Consider the following 9,447-nt stretch of genomic DNA (forward strand, 5'->3'; position numbering starts at 1 on the left):
CATGGCTGGAGTGTTGTGGGGATCGAACTACAGCAAACTGAGGCTGCCAGCATTGTGGAAGCAGCCACTTAAAGAACTGAGCTAGGGCTGGGCCCCCGAGACGGTGGGTTTTATTACGCCGTTGTCTGGTCCTCCAGTATGTTTAGTATGAGGAGCAAGTGAGTTCAAAAAATCTCCACACACACAGTCTTAGCTGCTACACCACCTCACAGACACTAGGTGGCTTATAAACAACAGAAATTTACTTCTCTCTCTTCAGGAGACTGAAAAGTGGCCCTCCTGTCCCAGCCTCCCCAGGGCTGGGACTACAGGCATGCACTACCACACCCGGTTTGGAGGCCTGCACGGCACACCTCCCAGACTCTGGCACAACGTGCTACCAGGGAGCGATCCTGGGCCCTTGTGCTTGTCAGACAGGCACTTAGACCACGGAGCTATCTCCACAGCCCTGTTCTCATGTTCATTGTCTTATATATTTATTTCTTATGACTTATATTTTTTATCTCACGACATTTGGAGTCATTTTTGGTGGTGTCTTGAACACTTCTACCTCTGCCTAAAGCTACTTCAGACAGAAGTTTCCAGAATTTTCCCCAGACCTCCCTGCACCGAGAACCAGTCCTGCTCTTCTTTCCCACTCCCCTCTGCCCCAACCCTGCTGACTTCCTGTGCAAAAAAGAAGACATTTCATTCCAAGGAGTAGCCCACTGTTATAGTTGCATTGTATTAAAATCTCTCTTAAAAGCATACCCCAGCTAGAGAGGGCCCTCCCTCTTCAGGAAGTCAGCAGGTTTCAGATGATGGGTTAGAGCTTATGGGGCCCGCGGCCTTGTTCGCGTTTATCAGTCACTCCTTTCTGCAGAAACAGATAACTGTCCTTATCACCCAATTGAACGCTTCTGAAGAAAAGGACGCCAGCTTTTATAAATTACTCAACACTGCCATGTGAACTAGAAAGAAGGAACATATATTTGGGTCACCTTTTCATTCCCATGGTTTTTCTGGCAGTCTCTATCAGAACAAAGACATTGGTGGCCTCCTTTGGGTAACCAATTCGCATTTCAATGGCCAGCAGCTGGGGCCGGGGAAATAGCTCAGTAGAATAAGCACTTGCCTGGCAAGCACAAAGTCCTGAGTTCAATCCCCAGTACCACCCCCCCAAAAAAACAAAACACTTTGAACTTTTAACAAACCAATGGCCAGCAGCTGTCCCCAGGACCCAGTAGGACCCAGGCGCAGGGAGCAAGCCAGCGTGTTGCAAGAGAGGAGAGCGAGGAGAGCACTTTGAAGTGTTGGTCCCCCAGGCCACGACCCAGCGTTGGTGCATCCAGGGAACAGCATGCTGGCTGCTCATCACACATCAGCTCGTGGGTCCCTCTGCGTTGTCACTGTCTGGCTCCAGGGTCTGCAGAGAGCAGGACAAAGGCCCTGAGAGACCTGTCTACTGCAGACACACGCCACGTTTCTGAAAACTGGGGATTGAAGCTGAAGCCCAGGATGGCTTTACTTTCACACACACTAAATATGCCAAGTCCTGGAATATGGACTTGAGACCCAGCAGGCCGCTCTGTCCTGCAGTGCTGGTAGGGCACGCTGTTCTGAGCATCACTCGTGCGAACTCAGAAAACAGTCGATACATGGGCTGGTGAGATGGTTCAGTGGTCTAAAGCACCTACTTAGAACAAGCTTAGCAAAGCACAGGGACCCAGGTTCAATCCCCCAGCACCACATGCCAGCCAGCCCGCCCCCTGGTGGGCTGAGCTGGCCACACACACACACACACACACACACACATAAATAAATAAATAAAATTTTTTTAAAAAAGAAAACAGTCGATACAACTCTTGAGTTGTATCACAGACACTGCTAAGCCCAGCCCCCAGCGCTTTCATCACAAAACAGCACAGGTTGCGGGCCGAGGAGATGGCTCAGTGGAGTAAGCGCTCCCTGGCAAGCGCAAGGGCCTGCCTTCCATCCCTGGTTCTGCCAAAACAACAACAATAACAACAACAAAAAAAAACTGTGCAGGCTCCTTCCTGCTCTACAACAGGGCCACCTTTATCTGTTTGTTTTACATTTTTCTTTTTCTTTCTTTTTTTTTTTTTTTTGTACAAGGAATCAAACTCAGGACCTTGTACTTCCCAGGCAGGTGCTGTGCCCCTGAGCAATAATCCCTGCCCTGTGTATGTTTTTGTGGTACTGAGCATCATATCTAGGGGCATTCAACCGCTGAGCCCTTTTATTTTTTATTATGGGACAGGCTTTTCTAAATTGCCCAGAGGGGACTTGAATTTGCAATCCTCCTGCCTCAGCTTCCCAAAATGCTGGGATTACAGGTGCATACCACCATTCCCAGCTTGTGTGGCCAGCTTTAATCCTGACAGCCTTCAGAGAGCCCCAGCTGGAGCCTGCTGACTACAAACAAGATGGACTCCAGCTGGGTGTGGTGGCAAAGTCTGTAATCCCAGCACTTGAAGGCTGAGGCAGGAGGATCAACAGGGAAGTTCGAGGCCATCCTAGGCTACATGGCAAGTTCAAGGCCAGCCTGGACTGCACAGTGAGCTCCTGTCTCAAAAAAGATGGACTCTAGTTACATCGACTTAGAGTTTCGGTGCACAGAGGAAAGGAGCCTAACAAACTTGAGGAACGTAAGAGTTGGGGTGGCAAGAAGGAGTGGGGAGCCTGAAGCACAGACCGAAGGGGAAAGCCAAGGAAGTGGGTTTCAGCGGTACTGAACAGGACCCTGGAGGGCCTCTCAGCACTGTAAGCTCCCTTCTGACCCGACGCTGCCAGCCCCTGCTCTAGAAGCTTCTTGGATGGTGCCTGGAGGGTGAGTCGGAGCGCAGAGGAGGACGGGAGCTAGGAGCCAGCCCTGTCTCTGCCTCCACCCTCCCACATACTTGCAGCAAGCCCCAGCTCCTGTCCAGCTTATCTGTAAAAGGCTTTAGCAGGTCCTCAGCTCACATTAATTTCTCTTTTTAAAAACAATTTTATTGAGAAATAGCAATGAGACAGTTTCAAAACCGATTAGTAGGACAGTTTGAATAATTAATACATTGCATATTGTTGTCTTCTTAGTGGTTATTCATAGTACAAGATGCAGACGTGATATCCTGTCCATAAACAGTATTAGTACAAATCTTTCTATTCATTGAATTAAGTGAAAGTAGCTGTGTATCTATCCTATTTTGAATATACAGATACAAAATAATCCTTCATTTTCTGTTGTTGTTGTTTGTTTGTTTGGTTGGTTTGGTTTGTTTTTTTCCCAGAACCGGGGATTGGACTCAGGCCCTTGCGCTTGCCAAGAAAGCACTTATTCTACTGAGCCATCTCCCTGGCCCCGTCCTTCATTTGTATCCTCTTTTTTTGTTTAGTTTTATCAGAGATGGGTATTCCATTGTCATTTAAATATTGTAGGTAAATGAATTCAGCAAAATATTCCAATATAGTTCAGTAGTTCATAATAGTAGTGGGTTATCCATAGGACTGGCAATGTCAGAAGTTGTTGACTTGAGACTTTTACCCCTCTGACTTTGCCAGTCCTACGGATAATTTCTCTTTCATGAAAAGAAAACCAGGAAAGACAAGAGTGGCTGTCAGATGGCCCGCAGCGCCACCTGGTGCGGAGACGCTGTGTGCGCAGCTCTCCGCGCTGGGCCGCCGCCGGCGGGGCGTCTGGCCGGCTCCTCTGAAGGGCCTAGCGTGGGGTCCATACCCTGCCCAAGGCCTGGGGGCTTCTCTGCCACACCAGCTGGAGCTTCTCCTCCTCAGACCACTTCTCCTTCCTTCCTCCCCCGCCCCACCAAGCCTCGACGTTAATCCTTTCTTTTCTTTCTGTGATCTCAGGGAAAGGACCCCCTTGATGAGTCTTTTTCTCTTTTTTTTTTTTTTTTTTTTTGCTGAACCAGGGATTGAACTCGGGTCCTTGAACTTGCCAGAGAAGTGCTTATTCCACTGAGCCATCTCCACCGCCTTATTCTCTCACCTTGTCTCCTCCGGCTGGCCAAGCTGACAACACCTCCATGAAGACCTTCGTGTCCTCGTCCCGATATGGGCACCTGGGACGAGGCCACATCTAGGGGGCGAGGCCTGGTGAAAGACCAAATGCTTGTTGCCGGAGACCGAGAACAAGACAAGGACGCCTGCTCCCGCCACAGCGGGTCAGCGTGGCTGTAGGGTCTCAGGGCCACTGGACAAGAAAGTAGAAGCCAACCAAATGGGACAGGAAGATGCATTTGGCCCCATTTCCAGTTAACTTGGTCGTTCTTGTACATTGCAAATACTAAGGGTAAAATCCTCCAATGTCTTATCTGACGCCTGGTCTGACTAGGATAAGAAATGTTGAGGAGCCTCAAACAGTTTTGCTTTTCGAGCCTGACATGTGCTTGCAGGGCGGAGAAGCTGTGCTGGGGACTGGGCGCTCACCTGGTTGGAGGTCCCTGTCCCAGGGCACATTTTTGTGTACAGATTCAAAGAGAGTTCCTGCATTTCATTGCTTAGATCAATATGTAATTTTGTGAAAGGATGTATTTGGGTTGTTTACAAGGATAAGAAAAATAGAATCAGGAGAATGGACAAAGGGGGAAAAGCAAAGATTTGTTTTTTTGTTTTCAAGGGAAAAAATGGCCTTAATTTCTGATTCCTAGAATGTCTGAAAGAAGGCAAATTCTAAACTTTAGAATAGGGCCAGTGAGATAGCTCAGGGGACTAAGCGCCTGCTTAGGCAAATGCAGGGATCGGGGTTGATCCCCAGCACCACAGGTCACACCGGCCCCGCCCCCAGGTATGCTGACCTGGCCACCCAGTCGGGCATGGTGGCGCATGTCTGTAATCCCAGCACAGGGGAGGCTGAAAACAGGAGGATCGCTACAAGTCCAAGCTGCATAGTGAGACCCTGTACCAATACATAAAAAATAAAGAAATAAACTTCAGAATAAATAAATAAATTTCCTAAGAGGTCACCCGGCAACTCTCAGAATATCTCTTAAAAGATTGTTCTGTTGCAGGTAGGATGTCCATTCCTTTAGGGGCTTTGCATTTAGCTTTCCCGATGCATGAGGATTTTTTCATCAGCTCTGGCCTTCTGCCATGGGGTCGTCGTTATCTTTCAGCTTTTTCTGCATGAGGGCATGGCTGTATCCATGACTGTCATCCCGTGAATATGCTTCTCAGATTAAAGTAGCTTTCCCCAGGTGCGTGCATGTGTGCTTGTGTGTGTGAAGAGCTGGGGATCGAACCCAGAGTCTCACACTTATGGGGCAAGCGCTCTACCACTGAGCTACATCCTCAGAGCCTCCGATTTCTATGATTAGATAAACAGAGAGGTCTCAGACCTCAAAGAATAAAAGTGGAACTCTTCAACAATAAATTTCACACTGAGATCAGAAAAGATTTAAGTCCTTCATAAAACAGTGACAAAGAAATTAAGATTCTCGGGGGCCGAGAAGATAGCTCAGTAGAATAAGCGCTTCCCTGACAAGCACAAGGGCCTGAGTCCAATCCCCAGTTCTACCAAAAAAAAAAAAAAAAAAAAAAAAAAAAAAGAAGGAAAGAAAGAAAGAAACTAAGATTCTCCTAGAAATAAGCTGAAACAAAAATAGATACTGACCAAATCAGTAAGGCTGGAATTTTTTTCAAATTAGATAAAACATATCTTACCTTGCACTGGGGCTTGTCACAGCAATTTCCTTTAACACTTCATTGCCTTTACTTCTTATCTTTGTTCCACGATCTTCTCATCTTGTGAATGCTGCTTACAATGTCAAATTATGTTTTTGCAGCCACACCTACTCAGGTAACTTTATCCTCACTTCACCTTGGATTCTGTCTCGGCTACTTTTCTCTCATCTGCGACCTGCGCAGAACCCAGGACATCCCTTTGTGGCCTTCGGGTCCCTCAGGTCAGGTATCAATGACAATCAGCTTCCTTTATGTCAAGCTGTAGCCAACTTCCCTGCCATCCACCCTTCCACCCCAGGATAGGTCCAGCCGGACTTTGTGCTGCCTGGACTGACCCCACTTCCGGCAGGCATCCTGGCGCCTCCATGCCAAGTGCAGCTAGCCTTGCCGCTGTGATGGACCAAAGCGGCTGCCAGTGAAAGACACTGGAAATGTCCTCTGCTGCAGCCAGGTGTTGTGCTCACCCTGAGGCTGGGGATGCTCGCCAGCAGATGCAACCACAGCTGGAAACCCGAAATGCACCCAGGATTTGGAGGCAGATTTATTTAACGCTGGACAGGCACTGACAGGGAATTAATTGTCCTTCAAAATGTCAGGCCTTGAAGGTCCCACAGAGGGGGGCTTTTGGGGGTCTGCCAGGGGGAGGTATGGAGGTAGAGTACTTGGCTGTCTTTGATTGGTCCTTACAATATGCATTGTGGTGTACCATTTCTAAGACACAGAAGCAACCAGAACTGGAGCAGGAACTGTCATCCGGGCAACTGAAATACACTGGGGGAGGGAGGGAGGCGTGTTCTGCTACACAGACTCTAGGAAGTGCAGAAGCAGCACCATCTCTTAGACCCAAAGAAAGACTCCAAGCAGCTGCCTGCATGGGGCCTTGTGAAGTCAAAAAGGAGCTCTGATGTCCTCAAGACCATGCCACGAGCCACTCTCCCAGTTTTCTGTCTCCTGGGGCCAGAAATCTCCCATTTTCAGGTTGCTGGACAGTGACAGGAGCCAGCAGCCCACTCTTCCATGGATGGCTGCGCTCTAAAGACTGGCTCCATTCTTCGCTGGGTCCCTACAACCGCAGCATTTCCTACACACACACCCCAGGTCCATCTACAGAGACAGAGAAGTTTGCAAAAGTCAGCTGCTATGCCCGGGAAACTGCCAGTGGCATCCTGCCCAGTGGCATCACAGCAAAGCAGGCTTGGCTGAAGCCGATGGAGTCGACACTCCAGGGCTCTCCCCAGACAGGCTAGTTCAACCCACTGTGGGCTGGGATCATACTTTGTGTGGTTTCTATTGTTTTAATTTTGTTAAAATGTGTTTCATTGCCCAGAATGTGGTCTTTCTTGGTGCCTTAAGCTATCACAAGCCTACTATAATAAAATACCATAGACTGGGTGGCTTCATGACAGATTTTTTTTTTTCAGTACCAGGGATTGAACTCAGGACCCTGCACTTTCCAGGTAAGCACTATTCTACTGAGCTATCTCCCTGGCCAGAAATTTATTTTCAGAAGGATTTTTTTGTTGTTGTTTTTGGCTGGCTCAGTATGCCTTCAGGACAGGTTTTTAGAAAGACTTGACGATCCGGGGATAGAACCGCAGCAACCTGAGCCTGACTACTCTATTTAAGAAGTCACTAAACAACTGAGCTGATGGGCAGTCCTCCCAGAAATTTGTTTTCTAACAGTTCTGGAGTCTGAAAGTCCAAGAACAAGGTTCCAGCAGGTAAGCCTTGGGTGCAGATGCTGCCCTGCTGCTGTGTGCTCTGGGGACCTCTACTGTGCTCATCCATGCCACTGGAGACAGAGAACTGGACACAGGGCTCTGCTGCATCTTCTCAGAAAGACATTAATCCTAGAGACCCAGGTCCCTACGCTGATGGCTTCGTCTAACTGTAATCACTTCATAATTACATGATTGGCGACTAGGGGTCTCATTGCCAACTACAGCCACTTAGCTGTTAGAGTGCCGACATAAGAATTTTGGAAAGACAAAAACAGCCAGTCCATCACATGGTGAATGCTCTGTGTGAATTTGGGTCGAGTGCCTGTTCTTGCTGTTGTTGAATAAAGTGGCCTATAGGCATCAACTGGATCCAGGCCACTGACAGTGATGTTCAGGGCCACTGTGTGGTCCCTGATTTTCTGCATTCTCAATCAGTCAAGTACTAAAAGGTCTTGACCTCTCCAAGTACAAGAGCGCATTTGGCTGCTTCTCCCCACAGTATACAGTTCGATACTCACTAGAAGCCCGCATGTTAAGGGTTAGCATGTTTTCTTGAAGACTTGACCTATTTGTCATTATGTATTACTGCTCTTTATCTTTGATGATTTCTCTTGTTTTGAAATCTACTATGTCTGAAATTAACATCGCTGTCTGGTTCAGTCTCCAGAACCATTAGAAAATAAATCTGTATTTTTTTATTTATTTATTTATTTGCTGTCTGGTTCAGTCTCCAGAACCATTAGAAAATAAATCTGTATTTTTTTATTTATTTATTTATTTTACAGACTTAATTCATTTTATTTTTCTTGAGCAAAAACACTTCGTGTTGTGTCCACTGCTGGAGCTTGAGTCCTCTGGACAGAGACTCTGGTGTGGGTTTTCACAAGATGATCGGTGAATTCCTGATAGGGAGACTTGGTGAGCACAGTCTCTTTCCAGAGGTCAGGGGTCAGATAGCTGTAGGTCTTGGAGATGGCATCAAAGGTGGCCTTAGCAAAGTTGCCCAAAGTAGCAGTGCAGCCCCTAGCAGAGGTGCAGCAGTCATCAATACCAGCCAGCAGCAGCAGCTTCTTGGGCACAGGGGCTGAGATGATGCCAGTGCCTCTGGGAGCAGGGATCTGACGCACCAACACGGAGCCACAGCAGCCCTCACCTTGCAAGGAACAGTGTGGGGCTTGCCGATCTTGTTTCCCCAGTAGGCTTTTCTCACAGTGACAATGGAGAGCTTGGCCAGGATAACGGCCCCACGAATAGCAGTGACTACTTCCTTGAAATACTTTACACCCAGGCCAACATGACCATTGTAGTCCCCAATGGCGACAAATGCCTGGAACCCGGTCCACTGGCCAGTACGAGTTTGCTTCTGCACAGGCATGATCTTCAGAACTTCATCCTTGAGGAATGTGCCCAGGAAAAAGTCAATAATCTCAGACTCCTTGATGGGTAAGGAAAAAAGGTAGATCTCCTCCAGGGACTTGATCTTCATGTCTTTGACCAGACAGCCCAGCTTGGTGACAGGAATCTACTCTTTGTCCTCGGCCTTACCACCGCGAGCCCCGCGGCCTCGGCCCCGCCCTGGCCTCTGCTGCGCCCACAACCTCGAAGGCCACTGCCACCTCCAGCGCCTCCCACTGCACCAATGTCATCCGCCATGATGTTTCCCAGAAAAAGAAGCTGTACTTTTATTAATGTCAACATTATACTCTTTATCTTTCTCCATCACCTTGCTTTTGATCTCTCTTTATATTTAAAGTAAATTGCTCACAAATGTGTTGCCCACTTCGTTTCATCCAGTCTAGTAGTCTCTGTTGGCTAGTGTCCTTAAATCATCCCCATTTAGTGATTGCTGATACGGTTGAATTGGCACCTGCCTTGTTTGCAACACTGTTCTCTGCTGGGAATAGTCTTAAAAATCTTCCTCTTTTTCTGCTTTGTCTAGGTTAGGGGTTTTTGTTTGGTTGGGTTTTTTTGTTTTGTTTTTTTTTTTTTTTTTTTTGCAGAACCAGGGCTTGAACTCAGACCCTTGCGCTTGCCAGGGAAGCGC

General features: G+C 47.8%; 1 pseudogene; it reads right to left on the reverse strand.

The window, feature by feature from the left end:
- Positions 1 to 8,200: 8,200 nt before the first annotated feature.
- Positions 8,201 to 9,056, reverse strand: LOC101573944 (annotated as a pseudogene).
- Between the last annotated feature and the right edge of the window lie 391 nt (positions 9,057 to 9,447).

Source organism: Octodon degus, unplaced genomic scaffold (genome assembly GCF_000260255.1).
Source record: "Octodon degus isolate 3935 unplaced genomic scaffold, OctDeg1.0 scaffold00162, whole genome shotgun sequence".
Classification (NCBI taxonomy): domain Eukaryota; kingdom Metazoa; phylum Chordata; class Mammalia; order Rodentia; family Octodontidae; genus Octodon; species Octodon degus.